A 23,678-nucleotide genomic window follows, 5' to 3' on the forward strand; every position below is an offset into this window, starting at 1 on the left:
GAGCCAGAGCCATTTGCTGTAACGATACAGCTTTGACCACAGAACTCAAATATTCAGGACGTTTGCATTTGAAAATAGCAAATGAAAAATGAAGAGATGCACATTAACACTTATGCTACTCAAAATGGCAGAGAGACTGTACACAGACAATGTGAACGCATTTGTTTTCCCATATTCGTATTTTCACTTATGATTTACGCTTATGATGAGTATTACGAACAATTCGCAATCTTGACGGAAATGTGAGAAAAACCTCTACAGAGGAGATTCACACACTGAACAATTTTTCATTGTTTTCTTCTTTTTTTTTTATCAATTCAAACACCAGAAACACGTATAAGTTTCATATTTATTCATTAAAAAATATTATCCTGGAATCGATATTTTTCCTTTTTACCAATTATTGATCTCTTGAGTACTACTGCGATAATGAAAGTTTCGATACATGATAGTTTTCGGTATAAAGTTTCACTTTTGCAGCAAACGAATTAAAATTTTATGGTGTTGCAAACATCGTTATCAGCAATTTTTTCCATTTGTATTACGTTTGGATTATACTTCAAAGGGGCATTGTAGCATTCACAAAATTAGCATCATATATAATACCTGATATGTTTTTTGCCCGTTTCATCTCTGTAAATTATCCGAGTGAAATAAAATATTATAATTTCTTTAAAGGTAACCCTATTATAAAATATTTCTATATTTTAGTTTAATGAATCTAGTCAGAGAAAAGATTACTTATGGCTAAAAACCAATCGATTCAATTACATGAAACAGGGGATCACGATATTTGCAAAATACATGTGACGTTTATTCTTTACAATAAAATTGAGTCTAGTTCTTTGCAATAATACACCTTTATTGACATCGATCATTTAAGTTAGGAACAGTAAGAAAAAATCTGCTCATAGTGTCTAGCAAAATAGATAAATAAAAGTACTTAATAATTGCATTATTTCAAGGTGCAATACGTAATAAATTGTCATTAATATTATCATTAGATTCTACTGTGTTTCAGTTCAAGGAATATGAAACTGTTTTAACATCATTTAGCATCAACATCATTTCGATCAAAGGCATATTATGGGTGCCCGTCTGTGTGGAGCATGTTTTTGAAAACATCATTTCAAAATGTTTCTTAAAAGAACAGATATCTCGAGTGTTTAAGCAATGATCCTGAGACAGTTTGTAAGGAACGAAATTGTAGTACTGTGATAAGGCATATACGGAAACGATAAATTCCTGTGTGCGGCAATTCACCGAAGCATTTAATGAAGACGGCATCCATCGCATAGGAACTGTTTAGCAGGGGTTCGTCGAGCATGAAAGCGACATTGACCATCTTTTCTAGCCAGACAAAGCCGGATTTTAAGCTATTGAAAATGTATAAAATATGCTAGGAAACTAGATTCCGAGAAAAGCCCTCTTCCGACAAAACTGCACCAATTAAAGAATTGTCTGAGGAAGTTTGATACTTGTAGACGAATGCAATCCAATATGTAGACTCTATTCCATACCATTTATGTTTTGTATTTCGAGTTGAAGGAGGTCCTACACGGTATTAAATAAAAGTTCATGATTCAATGATCGGTATGTATCTCTTAGAATAATTGCTGGATTAGCACGGAGTCGGAAAAAAAAAGAAGATGAATGATGATAAGAATCTTAAGCTCTTCAAAATTTCAAACTTGCTGCTGCTGTGGGATTCATTTGAACAACCAACATGCTGAAAGTGATTACAACACTCACTGTTGTTAATATCAAACTCTTGTTAATGGGAAAGAAACCATTCACTGTAAATTGCCATGGCAACACATTGACGAAATTGAAGACTCTGTCTATTTCTATCTGCAAACGCCTTTCATATTCGGGGATATCTTTAATTAATTTTCCAAACTCAAAATTGAAAGATTTCTGAAGATCATTCACACTGGATGCGACGTATGATGTCATTACGAACACAATCCACCATGATGATATATTGAATATAGAACTACTAAAACTCCATATGTCAATTTTCTGCACATCTAGAACAGCATTCGTAATACTAAAACAACTTCCAACTATGTTGTAGGCATACCATAAAAATATCATGAATGAGAAGACGTCTTCAGTATCATCAATCAGTTGGACAATCCGAATATAAGACAACTTGAAGGAAGCTATATCTTCAGCAGACAGTGTTGTTTTATCCGAACGTAGGAATCGGATCCGATCAATAATGGTGGAAATATTATGCTTAATAATCATCACCGTGTACATGTATGCACAAGGGACGAATATTAAAGCTGTCGAACTGATGAGGCTATACAAAATATGTTCTGTGTATTTCCGTGCCCTATCCAATTTAGATAATGAAGATTTATTTCCTAATAATATTATAATAACTATGGAAAATGTGAAGGATGCAAAGAACCAGATCCAGCAACAGATTACAAGGTAAAGAGTATTTTTTGTTGCAGTGCATACTTTTCTACATGATGGTGATTGACATCTGGAGAAAGTGTTCAGCAGTAACTTGAATGCGGATTGCTTTCTTCTGAAAATGCATATTGTGCACAAAATGGTAACAGCTTGGTTGCTCCAAATGATAGCTGAGAGCCATGTGGGATAATAGAAAAAAAATGCCCATGCAATGTAAAAGGTTATAAAGAACAGACACATTAAAAACCAAACTGACCTCCATATCGATTTATCTGTAGCACTTTCTTCCAGGTTTAAATTATTTCCACATAATGTCAATCCGCATGAGAGTATTTTCCAGCTAGACCACTTGAGAATCTCTGGTTTATCATTAGATGTAAAGAGCGCACTCACAGATATGGCATTTCTATGTGATCTGGGAAAGACTAAAGCTCTCATTTCTAAATGTGTCTTGATACTTTCTACAGCGAAGGATACAGAGTAACGTTGGTTTCATTACATAACCAGGAAAACACACGAAAAGGAAACATTCAATTCATAAGTCCTTGTTTCGACACAGAGAAAATACAATGACTTTCGTTCTTACAATAATCTTCGCGAGATGATTTCGATAACTGTTTTTCGGTTGAACTGAATCGCGAGACATGCGCAACACATTTTAGTTCGAAAAATATGCATCCCCTCCTCATGCAAAGGAAACAGTTTTAATGAAAGTAAATACGCTCTGTGTCGTGATTGCGTGACATTTGCTTTCTGGCGCATCATAGACGTATAGAAAAAATAAAACTAGAGGATTCCCCTTTCAAGTAGAATATTGACATCTGTATATAAATTATTTTTTACGTACTGAGTACATACGTTGTTTCAATTAATTATAATAGTTCTTTTGAAAGGAAGAATTAAAATATTGTTTGTATATTCGGATTGGGACACCTGTAAAATATCGAACACATAGCGTGTTTTTAGAACCATAAAGCTAAACTGCAGGGCAAAATACTCCGTAACTTCGATCCTAACTGATTAGACGAATATGCAAAAGTACAGACTGTTACACAGGTGAGCATTAGTTGAAATTAAGGAAGACGAAGCGAAAGAAAATTTAGTTATTTGACTTTGAGTTGAACTCTGTGGCGGACTTTGAGGAAGCGCTGCATGTTTTTTAGTAGGTTATGTTTCAGAGGGTTAAAGTGGGGGACAAACAATACCAGATCATGGGAATAATAATTAATATACTGTATACCTGAATGAAAAATGAAGCAGTAATAACTGATCGTTGATATAAAAAGGAATCGAGATAAATGTGATTCAGAAGAGCTGCTAATATTAAACACAATTGCTATTACATATTAATGTGAGAACGTTTTGAAAATTGATGGTGCTTCCACAGCAGGAAAACGTCCTCGGAAGCCATCGACACTCACTGAACGAGATTGACTAGCTCTGTCCCGGAATATTCAAACATTTCGCACGACGTCAGCGGCTCACCTCGCAGTTAACCTGAATATTGCTGCAAGGGTCACCTGTCAGAACCAACATCTAGATTACCACTGCAGAACTCTGCAAACAAGCCACACGTCATCCCCCTCAACGCCAAACGGCATTTGAACTGGTGTCTTTCACACGTGCAGGGGAGGAAGAGTTTCAGTTGGATGGGGTTTTGTCCATTGGTGGACATGCCCAGAACCTTTGCGTATGATGGCTACCTAGTTATCCTGGACAGATTCATGCTTCCTGCTCTGCTGAAGTACTTCGAAAGTGATCCATGTATGTTTCAGCACGACAATGTTCCACACCATACTGCACCGCGTGTCCGACTGGTTTCCATAAAACGACGTTGAATAGGTGGATTGGCCAGCTTATAATACACTCCTCAGTCCCATCGAATATATTTGGGACGGATTAGAACTTTGAATTCCCTCCGGGTCACACCGGGTCTCGTCAGCATCAAAAATTGCGGTAGCTTTGCGCGATGAATGGAAGAATATTCCTATTGCGACATGTCTCGTTTCAACACAGTGAGCAATAAAATTACGGCTCTGCAATTTATCTACTTGTTTTCAATAATAATAAATAATAATCTGTTTGGTTTAACTGAATGACAAATCACATAAGGAAATTTTCAGTTTGAATACTGAAATATCCCGTGCAAAGGAAATTTTATTTAATGAGAGCGAAAGAAAATAAAGTACATTGTACAAATCTCATGATGGTTATGTAGCGCTTAATATTTCAAAAAAATCTCCTGATTGAATTACGAATTTTTTTCATTTGAATATAAATCCTTCATCACTTGATCCATGTATTATAATTACTTTGCATGCTAGCTGTGAATGGATAAAATATGTCCTTATTTAAATTTGGATTCGGGTATCCATAAAGAGTGAAATACGAATGTATTCTTACGGAAAACATTTTATAATCCCAGCGAAACTGAGAAAACAAAACACTGATAGAAAACACCTACATTTTTTTGTTGTTTCTACTCGACGATTAGATAACGTTTTAGAAGCGACTTTTTGTTTATTCGTTTATTTAAGAAGTGAAATCCAATGAATTAATTATTACAAATAAGACGCCATAAAATGAGAACTGAAAATTATATCTGAAATTAAAAATCAGAAAAGTTTTAATTTTACATGATACTGAAATATTAGTTATTAGTTAATTTAACGTGCATTCGGTAAAATACATAATATTTTAGTGAGACTAATTTTGTCTCCTTTTTGGAATTCTGGTTGACGAATTTTGTTAAAATTTAGTTGTTGGAATATTTAATTTTTACCCCTCATATTTAGAGTTTTTACTTAAATCATACTGTTCCCTGAACTAGAAAGGGGCCGAAAAGTTTCAAAGTTAAACAGAAATAACTTTGGTTGGCTTCATGGAATTTAATAATAATATTTTTGCTTCAGTACGAAAGAAACAGTGAGAAGAAAAACTGACCGTTTGCTCTTTCAGCAAAGCTGTGCATCTTGTCACAAACACCAGCAGTTTTATGCAAACGTCACCATGCTAAATTAGCCTCCGCAGAGCACTTATCTAAATCGTATTGAACATCTGTGGGATGACCTGTAGCGTCGGGTGGGATCAATTGACGTCAGCTTCACAACAGTCCAGCATCTCATTGTATTTCTACAGGATTAAGGTGTACGTCATGACTGTTTGTTCCTCACACTTTCTTGTTTGTTGACTTTTTCCCAATCTGCGTATATTACAAACCTGTAGACATTGAGTATCATTGGCATTTCACCACCTATCACCATTATGGTGTCAAAAAGCCTGTCATATTAACACAATTCATTAATGCTTGAAACTATTCATCTTCAGAAATCATTAAACCAATAAATTACTCATCTGAAATATAACTTCGACTCTCGACACTAGGGTTGCCACTTTGAACAAGATCAAGATCAAGATAAAATAAGGAATTGTGACGTGATTCGTTGTTCAGATGATGACGTCATTATGTGGTGACGTCATGAGTTTGGAATTTTTGGAATTTTTCTGAGAACATACATGTGTGTGACGTCACGTTTTTTGTTTTGTTCGCGTAGGCATTGTGGGTTTTGTTTAGAGATATGGATGTCGTGATTGGTAGAAAACTATGAACAAAATAGGGGTAGGGTGAATGTGGGAGGCGACGTCCATGTCGTGGATGTCTGTTGTACATCAGATGAAGATAATTGACATCATTTGTTAGTTGTAAATAAGTGACATTATTGTTTTGAATAGAAAGGAAGATATATTAGTGATAAGGATTTGTGCCGTGATTGGTGGGACACTTTAAACCAAACAGGGGTAGGGTAAATGGAGGAAGCGACGTCAGTGTCGTGGATGTGTGTGTTATGAGATGTAGATAAGTAAATGGTTTGCATATGGCATGGATAGTGATAAGATAGAGTTTGGAATGGTTGGAATTTCGCTGGGTGGGGGCCCATGTGTCTGTGACATCATGTGGTGTATTTGGTTCGGGCAGAGCATTGTGGGTGATTTTAGAGATAAGGAATCGTGACGTTATGAGATTGTAAATTTCTGGGGAACATATGTCTCTGTGACATCACGTGGTGATTTGGTATGCCTATGGAATTGTGGGCGATGTTTAGAGATAAGAGATCTTGGAATTTCCCAGGGTGACACACATCAATCATTGTCGTCAAGTTTTATCTTTGGTCATCTATCAGTGGCAGCTTTTCCAATAAGTGTGATATTTCTTTCCTGTTAAAGAAAATGGGAATTCTTAGACTAGAGTCGAGATGGCAGTAGCATTTAGATCTTTTCTGAATAAATAATTATATGCTGGTGTCAACATCAAGCATGATGCGTGCACACGCACACGCACACACACACACGTGCCCGTTTTTCTTGTCAATAGATGAGTATGCGAATTCTTCGAGATGTCAGAATCGAGATGTGACACATAACACACACACATCCACGACAGTGACGTCACTTCCCCCATTTACCCTACCTCTGTTTGGTTTAAAGTTTTAGAGTCGAGATGGCAACAGCATTTAGACATTTTCTGAATAATTAATCATATGCTGCTGTCCCTCAGCCACAAACATTTAGACATGAAAAGTCACTAATATATCGATGGTGATACCCTAATGTATTTACCTTATGATTATTTTTATTAAAAAAAAAACTACTCAGTATTAGAGTTAGAATTACGCTTACCAAAGCATACAAGCAGTTGTAGTTGAAATTACAAATATCACCTGTTATGTGTAAGTTATATGTAAAAAAAAAAAGTTTTGACTGCCAGTCACATTTTTTAAACTTTTATCATGTACAAATGTTTCAAAAGAAAAGAAAAATAACGTTTTTGCATATTTTCTTCTTGTTACATTGTATGAACATTAATTTATCCTACCTTCTCGCTTCCCAAATTTGTATTTGTGTTATCTGCACAATATACGACACCTTTTTTTTTCTACATCAAAATTTTAAAGAGTTTTGGTAACAAGATGGGTTAAGATATATACTGTCTCTCTGTAAAATAACAAACTTCTAACAGTCATACTTTAAGTATGACTGTTTTATTCTAGTCTGGTGGAGGTATCTACAGATATAGTAACAAAATTGTCACTTTTCAGGTGAAATCTTCTCCACTAAAAATTCTGGCTATTAATTTAATACCCAATGCCTTTTTCTTCCAAGAGTTGACACAGTTTCTTGAAATATTTGAGGACTTGCATGAACAAATAAGACTTTTAATTCACTGAGTGGATTTTCAAAAAAAAGTCTCTGGTCAGTTTCTGGCAAGAAATTTCACAAAAAAAAAAGAATTTAAGTAACACCATGTATATATATATATATATATATATATATATATATATATAGTCTTACTTAAAATTGCATAACACATGAATGACACCCATTTGTTCATTTAAATTTACACAATTTTATTTGAGTGAAATGTTATTTACAAATTGTATTTACTGAATTTAACATACAGAAAATAAATAAAGTGAAAAATGCAATCTATGTTTTTTCCTTAATCTTCTTATTTAAATACACTTTAAACTTTAAAACACCTTCCATTAAAAATTCAAACCGTATCTGCTTTACACAAGTCTTTGCTCGAGATTTCACCATCTTTACCTTCAAGACATAGGAATGTTAATAAATTTCATTCCTTTTAAACCTTATTCAATTCAAATGTTAACCATGGTCTTTAAAAAGGATCTTCTCCATTTCCAAACACACCTTAGCTTTTTATTTCATATTATAGAAAGATATGTTTAAGAATGGCATTATTGAACACTTGACACCATTATTATCATAGCGACGGAATCTAAACCGCATTTAAACATAATTTTGCTTTTCCTAATTTTATGTTTAAATTGAGTAGATAAAATGCTAGAATTAAAACGTTCGACTCCATGACATATCAAAAGAGATTGCTTGTCTTCGATGAAAACTTATTAATGTGTATCGAAGACACATTTATTTCTGGTAACATGCCCTGGTTTTTATGAGGTAAATGTGAAGTATTCAGGAACATTAAAATTCGACATTTTGGATACTAGAAATCTTGAAACTTTCTCAGGAATCAGAGATTCACTGGAATTCATTGGAAAATTTCTTATAATGATCTCATCCTTAAAGGTGTGTAGTCTCAATCTTTCAAAAAAAAAGGCATCTTCAGTACTGAAGTATGTGATTCTCTGTTATCAATGTCCCTTGTATTGCAGTTTAAGTGTCTGAGAAGAAAGCTAATTAAATTTTATGAATTCAATCAATCTAAATGCTAAGTCAATGATCTTAAAGGCCATGCGTGATTAAACCTCAAGTCGATACAGAAATATTAACATTCCTAGAAATTATTCTGTCAGATTTTCTAAGATTATTAGCATTAGTGAAACTTGCTGTGAGAGTGATGTAGTAAATGGATTAGAGTGCAAAATGTGCAGTAAAAAAGAAGAACAGAGGAGATAGGAGAGTGCAGAGGTGCTTCTCATAATTTTGCGGTGAATTGGAAGCTATCTGGTTGGACGACAAGGCTAAAAAGATGAGAATATATTGTGGGATGTTGCTGAAGCCCTGGTGGTTCTGCTGTTGTGGGACAACGTAAACTCATTCCTTTGCCCTTATGGGCATAGCGAGTAACCATTATGAGTGAATTACACCATCCAAAAATGGATTAAGTAGCAGAGAAATCATATAATAAGTGCAAGCAAATTTATGAGCTGTTGCAAAACTAGTTTCTCAAGAAGCATGTGAAGAGGGAAATCGAGATTACAGAGTATTAGATCTCATTAGTCTGTTTTGGGACCAGATTGCATCACAGATTATGCTTTACTCTCCTGGAAAGTAGATAACTATACGGATGGTGCAACTGGGATAGGATATGTGATCGATTATAAAGATATAAACTTTAACAATTCAAGAGAATGATATGTTTGTTTTGATGATATCGGCAATCACTGGATGCTGTGAAGAGCTGTACAAATGAGACAATAACTGAATATATTACTAAAGTTCGAAGAGCAAATAAGATTGTAGTGAAATGAATTTATTACCTTATTAAAGAAGTCATCTTCAATAAGACAATGAAAAGAAAGGTGCTTCTTGAAAATAAGAATTCGCGTTGTTATTAAATATATAAATCGAAACCCAGAAACTTAAGAATATTGTTTGGAAAGCAAAATTGGTGTGTGAAAAGACGTTGGATGTGCTGGATAAAGTCAACACAAAAGAGTTATCTCTTCATTCTGCAAGTAAAAGAAAATATGAATATGGAAGAACAACTTTAGAGAATGTAGATGGCAACCTTTTTTTTTCAGAAGCAGAGAGAGAGAGAGAGAGAGAGAGAGAGAGTGATACTTCCATATAATCAGTAAACCTGACGAAGGTTATGCTATAATTTAATCAGTTAGAAATGGTAAAATGAGTTCAGGTCTTCAGATCCATCCTGCTATCTATTCTGCACGTATAAAGACCAGAGGAATAGTGATTGATGTTCATGATGATGATAAAGATATTCGAAGTGCAGTCATTGCGTTTTGATATAGGCTTTCAAAGGATGTGCATGATGCTATCATTATGTGACATGATTGTTTACGAAACACCAGACTTACTGAATCTCATGAAGTTACTTAATTTGAGTCAGATATGAAATGCTGTAACAGAGCCTATTCAAAGGAGTGCTGGATATTGTTTATATTGGAAGTTTTGCCGAAAATATGAGTACTACAGGGTGGCCATAAAATAACTTTCCCTCTTTGGAGACATCTGTAGCTAAAACCAATAAACGGAATGAGACCAAATTTTATATTGAGACTTTTGAAAGCACGGAGAGATGATTTCCGTGAAAAATTTATTTAGTATCAAAAGTCGCCGATAGGGGAAAGTGTGGCGCTGACGGAGCCGAAAACAAGCGGATAATTACAATAAAGGCAGACAAAATGTAATAATAACATTTCGACAGTGTAAGCGACAGCCGCGTCTCTTTAATTTTTTATTTTTATTATTCTTATGATAATAAGAATAATAAAAATTAAACGAAACAGCAACTTACGAGAGACACAGAAATTAATGTAGTGACTGAACTCACGGGAAATAATGTTTTATTCATCAGAATCAGGGTCCCCTGGTTACACAATTTTCAATGTACTGACCTTTCTTGTTTACAACAAATTGCATCCGGTGTGCAATATTCTCTTCAACTGAGCGTAAGAAGTCAGATTAGATGTTCATAACAGCCCGTACATTCATATTAATAAATTTTGACCATTGATATTTTATTCTTGTTGAGTAATTTAGAAAAATTAAACATGGCTATATAATTGAAATATGCTGTGGTATCTTCGGTATTAAGAAGGAAGTTTGAAAACAACTTCATGTTTATTTCTTCATAGTACCGAACTGACAGAGTTGACTTCGAACGGTTTGCTGCTAATTAAAGAGAGAACCAACTAAGGTAGGAGACCAGTATTCATTATGTAAAGATTGTGGGCAAAAAAATGGAAACACTTAGCTGTTGTGTAGCTTTATCGGTAGTTGAAATGCACCAAACACAGATGCAGTTGACATGCAAATATACTTTCCCCATTCCTAGGGAAGTGTGTATAAAGGCAAACTGAGGCAGGCCTGCCACCGTTTCTTGCATGGAATTCATAGAGGACCTAAATGACTTTAAAAGGGACGCGATTGTTCGAGCTAGGCTCGCAGGTGCATCTGCGACCAGAACAGCTGAAATTACACATGTTACTCGAGGAACCGTGTTGGATATCACAGTCGTGTTGCCTTACACAAGTCACAGCAGTGGACTACACAACACTAGAGGGGATGTGATATGGTCCGATGAATCCACGCTCACACATTTTTGGTGCATACGGACGAATACGTGTGTGGTGTCAGCCGAAATAAGCTTACCAGCCAGAGTGGCTGTTTCCAACTGTGAAAAGGTTTAGTGGTTCTCTAATGGTGTGAAGAGTTTTCTCTTAACACTGTTTAGGTCCACGTTTTGTGCACAAATGCAAATTGGGTGCTGTACGTTATCTTTCAATCATAAGTGATCATCTTCATCCCATATTGACACACTTTTCTCCTACTCAGCCAACCACATTTCAACAGGATAATGCTCACATTCATCGACCAAACGTAGTTACCAGTGTTTTGCAGAACATGTTGGTTTGGTGTCCTCTCTGCCATGGACATTTCAATCGCCACACTTACTTCCTATAGAACATTTATTAAACATTTTGGAGCAAGTTCTCAGGCTACGTATGCCACTTCCAAAGAACAAATGCCACGTGATCCAGTTTCTGACAGCAGATGATGTAAAATTCCTCCTATTGAGTTTCAAGCACCGACTGAGTCTTTACCTCGAATAGAATACAGGCTGTAATTTTTGTCATTTGCTTGTTCTACCGGACGAAAGACCTCAGGAAGAAAAAAAAAGAAAAAATACATTTACCTCCGTATTACAACTCACTTTCAGCAGAAGAATTGTAACATTTCCTTGTATCTTACATGCTAGTTGATAAGTCTTTGGGGACTGCAATGGAATGTGAATATCTTTTATAGTTTACCTTTCCATCGCCAAACCACTATAAGTGAGGGAATACGGAGCTAAAAGTTAAAGATCGTAAACAATTTTAGTAAACTCTTATATTTTATCTATTGAATTCCAATCCTATAGAACCACTAAAGGAATACTGGGCTGGGAAATGACGACGATGTGCAGGTTGGAAAGTTGTAAAAAACTGGTAAAAAAAAAACAAATTAAAATAAAATAAATAAAAACAATTGAAAGCAGATTTATGCTGTGATACGAAAACTACTTTTAACTTGGGATTGGCGAATATAAATGCATAAATAAATATATGCAGAAAAATGCAAAATTACTTCACATTTGAGTGCGTTTATGTTACCTTTATTACACTTTTGGAATCGAAATAATTCTTACTTGGTATAATATGAATACATCCTTTTAACATGCTTACTACATGCAATACGGGGATTGTAGTAGATGTGCAGTTAAACGTTTATATAATAACCAAAGAAAATTTCATATAGATATTGAAGTTAACCTGCAAAATGATGCATGGATATATTTGAGTTGTAAAACTGTCAACAGAGAATTCCATGCCTTAGGTTACCACTGCAGAGTTGCTGCGAAAAAACAAGAGTCCTCTCCGTAAGTCCCAATCGATGTTTGGAATGGTTTCTTTCGCATCATTCCTGGTATAATATGAATACATCCTGTTAACATGTTTACTACATGCAACACGGGGATTGTAGTAGATATGCAGTTAAAAGTTTACATAATACCGTAGATGATCAGAATAGTGTTCTGTGGAACAAGGAATGACTCTTATAAATCTTTCACTTTGATGGCCGTATTTGGATCTGGAGATTTCCCTGGGGAACGGTTCCTGTAGGACTGCAACATTCCAAATATCAAGTTTGTTAGAGGTGCATTATTAGAGGATAAAGATAGGCGAAACTAGACAGCATATTCGCCGACGCATTCGCAATGACTGAAAATTCGCGAGCAAATGAAACGTATGCTGGCTGTCAAGAACACAGTTAGCTAAGTTATTCATTGCATATTACCACGAATAACACAGAAGAAAAGTCTTGTCACTTATTCCTTGTAGTATCCTGTTAGATAATTGAAATTTTTAACAAAACCATTAAAACATCTGCCTCATCCAAAAAAGAAGAAATTTTTTTTTATTAATACAGTGAGTTTTTGATACAAGTGTAATGACATTTTTTAAATAATCTTGTCTTACTATGATGCAGCCGCTGCAATACTCACTATACGACTCGAATATTGAGGTGATAACTAACAATTTCACAGATTCAAAATTTTAGGGACACTGCTGTCATAGGATTTAGCTGAAAATCAGCATGCTGTAAGTGATTATAACTCCGATATACGAGTGTGGTCTGAAAGGTTTTCTGCCGAAGAACGAAAGAACTAATTTATAATTTCAAAATTATTTTTATTTTTCAATATGATCTCCCTCAAGGCTAATACATTTATTTCACCGATGCTCCACCTCCATAATTCAGTCCCTGTAGTGGTTCTCAGTAAGATCTGCAAAATACGTAAAATAACTAAAATAACCAAAATAACTAAAACTTTTCCTCGCTGATCAGCGTTTTTCTTTTTTGGGAAGAGATAGAAATCAGAGGGAGTCAAATCTGAGGAATAGGGTGGATGTCCCAACAATTCATTGTGCAGATCCCTTAATTTTCCCATTGCCAAAACACCTCTGTGGGCAGGTGCATTGTCCTGATAAAAGATGATTTTTTTCTTCTGCAAACCGGGTCTTATCTCACTAATTTTTTCGTATAGTCTTGTTAAAAGATAGGAATAATTTTCCGCGGTTATTCTTTTACCCTTTTCAAGATAATTAACAAACAAAATGCCATTAGCATCCCAAAACACAGATGCCATGACCTTTCCTGCTGATGGAACCGACTTTATACTTTATCTTCCTTTGCCTGAACTACTGGCTTCTGTCCATTGTTTTGACTTCTTTTGAATTCTGGTGTGGAATGACGAATCCAATTCTCAAACAAAGTAATAAATCGACGCACAAAATCAGTTTTATTCTTGTTAAAATGCTCCAAGCACTGTTCGGAAATTTTCATGCGAGTTCGTTTTTGATCTGCTGTTAACAACCGCGGAACCCATCTTGCGCAAAGCTTTTTCATTTGAAATTCTTCATGCAAAATATATCCGCAACGTTCTTTTGAATTGCCTATAATCTCAGTAATTTCACGCACTTTGACTCGCCGGTCATCCAACATCATATGCAATTGATGAATGATTTCTGGAGTTGTTACACTTTTTGGACGTCTTTCACATGGATCATCTTCAAGGCGGGTATGGCCAAGTTTAAACTCGGCAGCCTATTTCTTATTTGTTCAAAACGAAGACGAGGCGTGCCCATAAACTTTTATGAACTTCGAATGAATTTCATTTAGCGTTTAATCTTTTTTTGCAAAACATTTTATAACCGCACGATACTGAATTTTGTCCATTTCAAGGGATACAGATAACACTTTTGCTTCAGACAGCTGTATAATCAAACTACTTGACAGAATTTGCAATTTCACATGGATGCTTATGACAGATGTACGAACTTAGAAATAAAATCTGTCGATAGTGTTGCCATCTATGGTTGAGGCCGAGAACTTTTCAGATCACCATCGTATATAGCATTTGTTAACCGAAATGAACCCAATGACTGTAAACTGCCATGGTAAAAATCGAACAAGTCTGAAGAGGCATTCTACTTCAATCAGTGTTGAGTTTTACTTCGAATAAACTTTTAGTGAATTCATTAATTTCCTGAAGTAAACCATTTTTCACACCAGTAGCTGCGAATTACGGCAAGCTGAAAAAGAGTCACCACGTACATAACTAATACGGAGTTAATAAAACTCCAGTATCTATTTTTAATTCGTTCTATGACGAATTAAAAGTAGCTTAGATTCAGACAAGTTTAGGTGATACTTTCAGTACACCACAGAAAAAGCATGAAAGAAAATACATCATCAGTAGCTGCAATTATCTTACTAAGGCGAATGTAATCACATCTGATCAAAGTGGTCTGCAAAAACTGTAGTTGAATGTAGACGAATATGTTTTATTCTGTCAACAAAAAATCCAAATGCAGTATGGTGATGTTTAATAATCATCACTGTCCATATTTAGAGTGCAGGAAGGAAAAGGTTGCATCCCAAACCAATGATAACACATGCTACATGGATTATCCTGTGTAACATTCCCATTGTAGAAAATGAAGACGATTGTAATCCAAGACTAACTAGTCTATATAAGAATGAGAATATAAACCATAACCACGAGCAAATGACAATGTGAAGACACTTTTGGTTTATTCGACAGCTTTCAGGATGTCTTGTTAATTTGCATTCTTGAATGGACTGCAGCACTTTCCGGAATGCTGCTTCTTTTCTGTAGAAGATGAAAAGCGTGCACAATGGGATAAGAACTAAGATTGTAATACATACATGCACATCCCGGTGTCGATCTTTAAACAGCGCAATTGCATTCATTATAGCGCGATAACTTATTTGTTTTCTTCAAATCTTTTTCCTTGAGATTCTTCAAGTATAATTGGAATATGTTTTGACATCACCCGAACTATTCTAAGTATATAAAACGTTGAAATCTGGTAATTTATTAATGACTGTTGGGCTTATGATTTCGTGTTTTCGTTGTGACCTCGTACGTCGTTGCAGGTACAAATGACCTAAACATACCATTTTTACTAGAAATAGAGGAAGTGATGAAAGTATCCCTAGTGGAGAAATTGAGGTGCATAATGCGGAAATTATATTTAATCTCGTACAAGTTATGGTAAAAATAATGGTAAAAAATCCACTTTGGCACTTTACAATAGGTGAATTTTTTACCATTTACGAAAGTTAGATTATGACTACTGTAGGTGTCTTAATCGCTTACAGCATGTTCGTTGTTCAGTTTAATTCTCAAGCAGCTTCTTCGCTGAAGCTTCAGAGCTTCAGCGAAGCTGTGAAGCTTCTTGCTACTGTGTCTTTGTCAAACTGATGCAGCACACTATACGTTAATCCTTTATCCAAGTGTAAGCAAACAAAGTTTGCGCCTGAAGTATCTTCAAGCCTGCGGCAACTCGTGGTAAAAGTGGACCAAGCTCTCATCACTAACTTGTCTTAGTATCTCCCATCAGCGCAGACGCCTAGTATTTTTCTTGTGTGTGCGATTAATGTTCGGCGCCTTTCCAAAAAAGTTTTTTTTTTTTAATAAAGTGTGAATAAAACGAACAGGAAATGAAAAACAAATGAAAACCACTTTACAGTATAATGTTACCTACGGATTAGTCCTGCTTATACAATTTTTTTTTTTTTTTTTTTACACGGAACTCAACAATTAATCATAAGTTGATTTATGATACATCAAAAAATAAAGAAAAACTATTTTAGGTATATTTTCGTAAATTTTAATCAAAAATTACAGTGATAAAATCTGGTCCAGGATACAATTTTAGAATTTATTTGTTCGTTTCCGGGAAGATCTGAAGGGCCCCGAACGAAAGACGACGCACAATCATAATTATATGTACCATTCGTTCTTCGTTTAAACTCTTATCTAATATTTTTTGACATCTTTTAGGTTCCTTTTCTTCTGCGGCGCCTGTGTATATTGCACACTTCGAACACGCCACCAGCCGGTTGCGCTTGTCTCCCATAATGCAAAGTACATCTCCCTGCGGACATGTTCTTGCGCCAATAAATATTAAACACGCCAATCATAACCCCTTATGGGTAATTGGCGTAAGTCCAAATTTAGGTAAGCGAAGGCTACCTGTGTGTGTGTGTGTGTGTGTGTGTGTGTGTGTGTGTGTGTGTGTGTGTGTGTGTGTGTGTTGCTAAAATTATTTTATTTTCGAACAAAAAAACAAAAACAAAACGGAAATGTGCAGTGTGCCATCAGAAGAGATGATTTTAAAATTATCGAAAAGGGAAGAAGAACGACCCCCCACCCCCCCCCCCCCCCACCCCCCCCCCCCCCCACCCCCCCCCCCCCCCACCCCCCCCCCCCCCCACCCCCCCCCCCCCCCACCCCCCCCCCCCCCCACCCCCCCCCCCCCCCACCCCCCCCCCCCCCCACCCCCCCCCCCCCCCACCCCCCCCCCCCCCCACCCCCCCCCCCCCCCACCCCCCCCCCCCCCCACCCCCCCCCCCCCCCACCCCCCCCCCCCCCCACCCCCCCCCCCCCCCACCCCCCCCCCCCCCCACCCCCCCCCCCCCCCACCCCCCCCCCCCCCCACCCCCCCCCCCCCCCACCCCCCCCCCCCCCCACCCCCCCCCCCCCCCACCCCCCCCCCCCCCCACCCCCCCCCCCCCCCACCCCCCCCCCCCCCCACCCCCCCCCCCCCCCACCCCCCCCCCCCCCCACCCCCCCCCCCCCCCACCCCCCCCCCCCCCCACCCCCCCCCCCCCCCACCCCCCCCCCCCCCCACCCCCCCCCCCCCATAGAAGGTATCAAAGTCTATGTATAACAATACATTTTGTATGCGGCAATCCTATGGTTGTGTCCGCTACTTTATTTTACTCATCTTTCTATTGATATTTGCAGATTGAAAATGAGTTTGGTTACATTACGTTCATTACATTCATTGCGCAACTTTCAAATTTCCTTTTCTTAATCTTAAGGAATCGTCCACACTTTACATTTACATGGTATTGAGCGTAAAGCATAACATCGCATCGTTCTGTTTCGCATAATGGCTATTAGTTTGCAAAGAGTGATGTAATTTCTTGTTACATTTTTGTTATCGAACTAAGTGAGGTTATGATGGTGCGTTTCCTCAGTGTTTACTTGCAGTGCATTTTACAATACCTTCACGCTTTTAAACATCGCTAGAGGTAGTGTCATCCTGCAAGAAAATTAAAATGTGAAATAATATGTCTCATTTATATACAATTAGAATAAAAATTCTATATTGGAGACTTGTGATGCCCTGAAAATTTTCATGCTTCGTGTTCTCTTCAAGAGATACTGATTAGCTAATTCCCAGCGAATCCATAGCAGATGATAATGATGAGTGCAGTGTGATAGAAGAATACGAAGTCTACTACAAAGTCTCTAGGAAGTTGTCCTATTCATCTAATTCACATAACATCCAATGCATTCAATTGCAACAATGATTTTGATGTTAGACGTAAAGAAGAAATCACTAGCTTAGTAAGACATATATTGACAAATGATGAAATAAAGTGAGGTGAAAACGAGAATGATTTTTTATTGGGGTATGAGGAAACTTTGAATGAGTGATGGTGCTTGAAATGCTTTTATGCATCTTGTTTATGTTTTCACGAGGGCGTCAGTAGCGTGGTGAGTGTAAATATCATCAAAATAATAAACTATTACTGAAGTAAATGTTTCGTAATCAACATAATCAACAAAATAAATACATTTTAAAGAAATTTATTTAAAACATTAAATGTATTCTTCTCTTTAGGAAGTTTCCTGAATGCATAATCACTTAAAAACTTCTCTTATATTGTAGTTGGCTTGTTTTTAGTGAGGAGAAAACAGGAGCAATCCCGGAGGAAAACCTCACAGTTCGGATCTGCTCAGTTAAATAGTATTTAGTGAAGAAATCAGGCATAACAGTAAGACACCTCATTAATGATAATGTCGGAAGACAACAATGCACTCTTGTACATTAAATACTAAACTGGATTCCTAGTAATATTTTCCTGATTTCAGCATTAAATGGAGATCATACTGTTATTAATTCTAATAATAATTACATCTAAACTAGCATGGCTGCACCCTTTACTCTCCTCCCTTTCCTCTAACCCCTGATGAGCATACTCTTGACAAATACGTGATTTCGAACTTTTCAATACACCGTTTCAATGCACCGACCTCCACTCCTCCTAACGGTCAAATTAACTACAACGTTGTTACAGAACTTTGTAGTAACTACAACGTCTCGTCTTTCTGGCCTATTAGCTAGATATTTTGAATGCCACAGATCTTACAAGGATACGACTGATGTAACCATTCTATCATAAAACACTCCATTGATATTAGAGTGGGTTATACCTTCAAGTATTCCCGGAGCGAACATTAAATATATAGCACAAGTAATTGAAAAACAGATGGTGTGAAGTGAATTTGATTTTACGAGTAATTAAAGCTACGGCATACAGTCTGGTCTCAGGAGTTTAAAGAAATTATTAATTTCTTTAAACATGAGACCTACCACAGAGAGTCAAACTAAATTATAATAGGAGTAATGGTGAGAATCTCTGTGTAAGCGGAATCTTCAACATCATGGAAATGATTAGGAGAATAAAAGATAATTTGTGTTCGTTCGTTTCGGAGCTATCAAGCATATGAAACGATGTCTGCATAAGAAAGGCAATATATAAGAACAGACGTAAGTTTTGCAACTGTCACGTTGTATACTGAAATGAGTATACAAAATGCATGCAGGTAACATATTATGTCCGTACACGAATGCTAGAAGTTGAGAAGTTCAACAAATAAACGGGTGGAGTTTGCTGCCACGATGAAAACGTTGGGACATGAGGTTGTAATCATTATTGAGAACTGTTTATCAGAGAAAGAGGTACTAACTGGTATCGAGAGTAAAGGGTAGAATAATTTTAGGCAGAGCAGAAGAGGAGGGAGTATGCTGTTCAAGTGGGTGACTTGAATCCAATTAGATTGGAGACCTATGAGTGCAATACTAGTAACAATTTCCCATGTGATAGTAACCTTTGAATCAATCTTATGTGAGAGTTAGTCTAACAAGATCAAATATATAGCAAGGTGTTATTACAGACCCAAATCGATCTGGATCGTTTGCTAGTGACGAAGAAATGCCTTTCGAAATAAAGATGTTGGATGCAATACGAGTAATAATAATGGGTAACTTTAATTATTTCAACTTTGATTGGTTACAATTAAATCTCATAATAAGAATGAAACTGAGTTTATTGGGCTTGCGCGACAACTTTCTCAAACACAATGTGACACACAGAACTCGAGGTGAACGTGTTAGATACCGATTAGACTGTCAGTGTGATTTCAATGAAAAACGTGACAGTTCTACCTCCAGTTGGTGGCAGTAATCACTGAGAGTAGGCTAATTCCTAATCTCCTCCAATTCTTACATATACTGAGATCTCCTTCCTTAGCAATTATAACTATCATTGCTTCTTTTCACTCTTTAGGTATATTTCCGGTCTCTACTACATTGCTAAATATCATTTGGGGTTTATCAGCAGCAGTTTCTTTAGTGGTCTTAAGCATATCTTAAGCTATATTATCATTGGCCGAAGTCTTCCCACTTCTCATTTCTGAATTACGTTCGTTATTTCGTTTGTAGATATAGGTTCCGATTTCATATTTAAAATTGTGCTTACAAGAGGGTTCTTCAATTATTTAACTTCTGATTATGCCAGTTATATTGTTTTCAATGTTTCTTCAAAGTATTTATTCCATCTTTTTTTTTTTTTTTAATGTTGAGCCCATACACAGGAGGTTGGATGGTCAACCTATAGTATATCAGTACCGTGACTACTAACTGTGTGACTACTAACAATGCCATCCTTTTCAATTAGCAGCAAATCATTTTTCTCTCTCTCATAACATTTACTTGCTTCTTTTATTCAGAGCATATTTTCCTGGTCATCTCATCCAATTTTCCAATGTGCCGATGTTGCAGCCTTTTCTACTTCTTCTGCTAAACTCTCCATAATTCCGTTTATTCTCTTGCACATATTTTAACTAACATGTATTTTTCTCTAGAATTGCAAAAATGAATTTCTTTAGCTCCTTGGATTTAACACTTTCAAACATCAATTTTACTTTGTCTCTTTCTTCTATGAGCATCCAAGTCTCATTTGATAACGAATCGTTGTTCTTTTCTCCTTCGTAGCACCCAAAAAGTCTCTTGCGACCTCATTATAATTTTCTCCATTGCATTTCACCCATTGGGATTTCTACTTTATCACCTTCTAGCTTCTCATTTTCTAATGAAATCGATTTTGTATCGTAACAGAAGAGATTTTCTTAATTTCATTTTTAATTTAGACATGTCATATTTTGTCATTTCCCTTATCATTTGCCATTCTAATTTCTAATTATTTTATCCCATGCAGTTTTAATTTAATTTTGGATTTTAATAAGTAATGATCAAATCCCACATGAGCTTCTTGCTTTATTTTCACTTCTGAGAGTGAACCTCTGAAATTACCCAAGATCCGTCACATTTGTTGGTGCACATACTTGTATTATGTACAATTTAATACATCTACAATATAATCTAGCCGTTATTATCCGCTCTCACTTATGGTCTTCCAACTTATCAAAGTGCCAGACCTCTTTCAGGTCTTTCATCTGAACCTGAAGGCAATATTTGATGACCATCTGAAGTTTTCACTCTTCCTACGGTTCATCTCACTTCACTTTTTCCTGAAATATCTCTTTCATACGTTCCCATTTCTTTTATAACTTCCTGTGCCTTTCCAAGTTGAAACATAGTTCTAACATTCCATTTTGCAATTAAAGTTTAGGTGAAAGAAAGGTCCTTGTAGTTTTTGCCTTTGAACTTCATCCATGCATTATCCTCTTGCCAACTTAAATAGCAATCATCAGAAATCCTGCAGGCCAACACATCTGACACCTGGTATAGGCTCTACCGGTTTCCACAATCAGGAATTTAGTTCCGAAAAGGGTGATTAGCCTTTTAGCCTTCCGCACAACTTTCTACTTTATCCGGGCTGGGGATTTGCAGGCTAGAAGTCCTTCACACTGTAAGGTGGACTTTTAATATCCACTTCACATTCGCCAGTCAGATACATGGTAGCCTTAAATCAGATGATGGACGCCATCTCCATTCCTTATAGACATTCACAAACACTGGAGAACAATGTTTGTGAATTTTCACAAACACCTCTATTAATAATAATTAGTGGAAGAAACGTCAACAACAGAAAACACAGTTTGAATATATTATTTTTATTATTATTCAGCAATGAATCAATGTGTGCGTGCGTGCTTCTCAATCTACTGCAGCAGAGTAATAAATATGATATCTATTAATTGTCAATCTATTGCCAACATAACAAGTACACAATAACTAGCCAGTTACAATCTCAAATAAAATTTTAAAACAAGTTTCGAAGTTGCAAGTTGTTCGCTATGCCTTATCAGGATACAATATAAAACAATACAGTATAAAACATGCATCATTCATTAAAATTACAATGCTGTGCAAAAAATACATAATTTCATTGCATTTCATAAAAGCCTTTCTCAGATCATTCACACGAGAAGCAATTATGACGAAATAAAACTCAACCACCATGTACTCATGCGCATTACAGAGGATGTAAATTCCCAGTAGCTCGTTTTGATTTCGTTCATGTAAAGTATTGCTCTAGTCACACTAAAACACGTTTCAAGTACGCTGCTTCCATACCATGGTAAAAGCATAAAAGGAAATGCATCCCCAACAGCTTCAGTGAGTTGTTGAATACGAAGTTAACCACATCAGAGGAGAGTGACATCATCAACCGACGATTGATGTTGTTGAAAAAAATGCAAACATTTGATGTTGGCTACGAAAGCCTCAGTTTGATGCTTCACAATCATCACAATTAGTATATATATAGTGTGGGTTGGAATATATTAGTTTCCCCATCAATGATATAAAATATCAGGAGATCAACGGTGATAATCTTTTCCATCCATATTAAAGAAAATAACATGCATTCCAAGTATTTAAACAGCGAGATGAATAAGATCATAAACCACATCCATCCGAAAATTACAACGAAATAGTTTTTCGTTTTAATTTTAGTTTTCACGCTATTGAGTCAATTCTTTGAATGGCATTGACCAACGTTTTGAAGGATTCGTCTTCTTCGTCTTTTTTTTTTTGTGTAGAAAATGGGAAGTATCTAGAACAGAATAACTCGTAAGTCAAAGTGGATCACGTTCCTATCCTAGTGTTCAGAATAGAAATTCAAGGTTATCTTCCTCACGATGCGAAAACCAAAATATGCCATACACGGAATGAAGAAAAATATCATAAAATTATCTTGGTTTATATTTGAGTTCAAGTTTACGAAATTGCCAGAAAGAAACAGTCCCATTGATAATATTTGCAAATGGTGTATTTGCGTATATCTTCCATGGCACTGACAGCGTCAGAGGATCTACAAATTGTTTCGTCGCCTACTCTCAAAAAAGCGTGCTGATGTTTGCTTTGGACTGAATAGTGATGACCTGCATTGAGGCACTTGCCGTTGAGTAATACTGCACCTCACTGATAAATTTTTAGAGATTTTTTTTTTAAATATGAATGTGAATCAATATTACACTCGTTTAATCATCCTCAGTATTAACTAACAAAGTATTTTCAGATGAAATACTTCTCCAATTTTAAAATGTTTACAAAGGGTGGTTTAACTCAAGATGCCCTTTTGTGGTTGCATTGCTCTCTCAAGTTAGATGGTAGAACGAAAGTTAATGAAGTGAGATGATTGACACATCACACAATACTTGCGTGTTATAGCCGTTTCTCATAAATAGAACTGGCTTCTTGGAAACATCATGTGTATATGGGGACTTATTATCTATTGTTTTGTATTTCTGACGCTCAACCAAAAAACCAATCAAAAATTAATTTTATTTCAGAAACGTTCCAATTATGGATGTTGTTTGCACATAATAAAATGTTACCATACTTTAA

This window comes from Typopeltis vanoorti, chromosome 17, assembly GCF_054136105.1.
Source record: "Typopeltis vanoorti isolate ZY-2024b chromosome 17, IOZ_Tvanoo_1.0, whole genome shotgun sequence".
Lineage (NCBI taxonomy): Eukaryota > Metazoa > Arthropoda > Arachnida > Uropygi > Thelyphonidae > Typopeltis > Typopeltis vanoorti.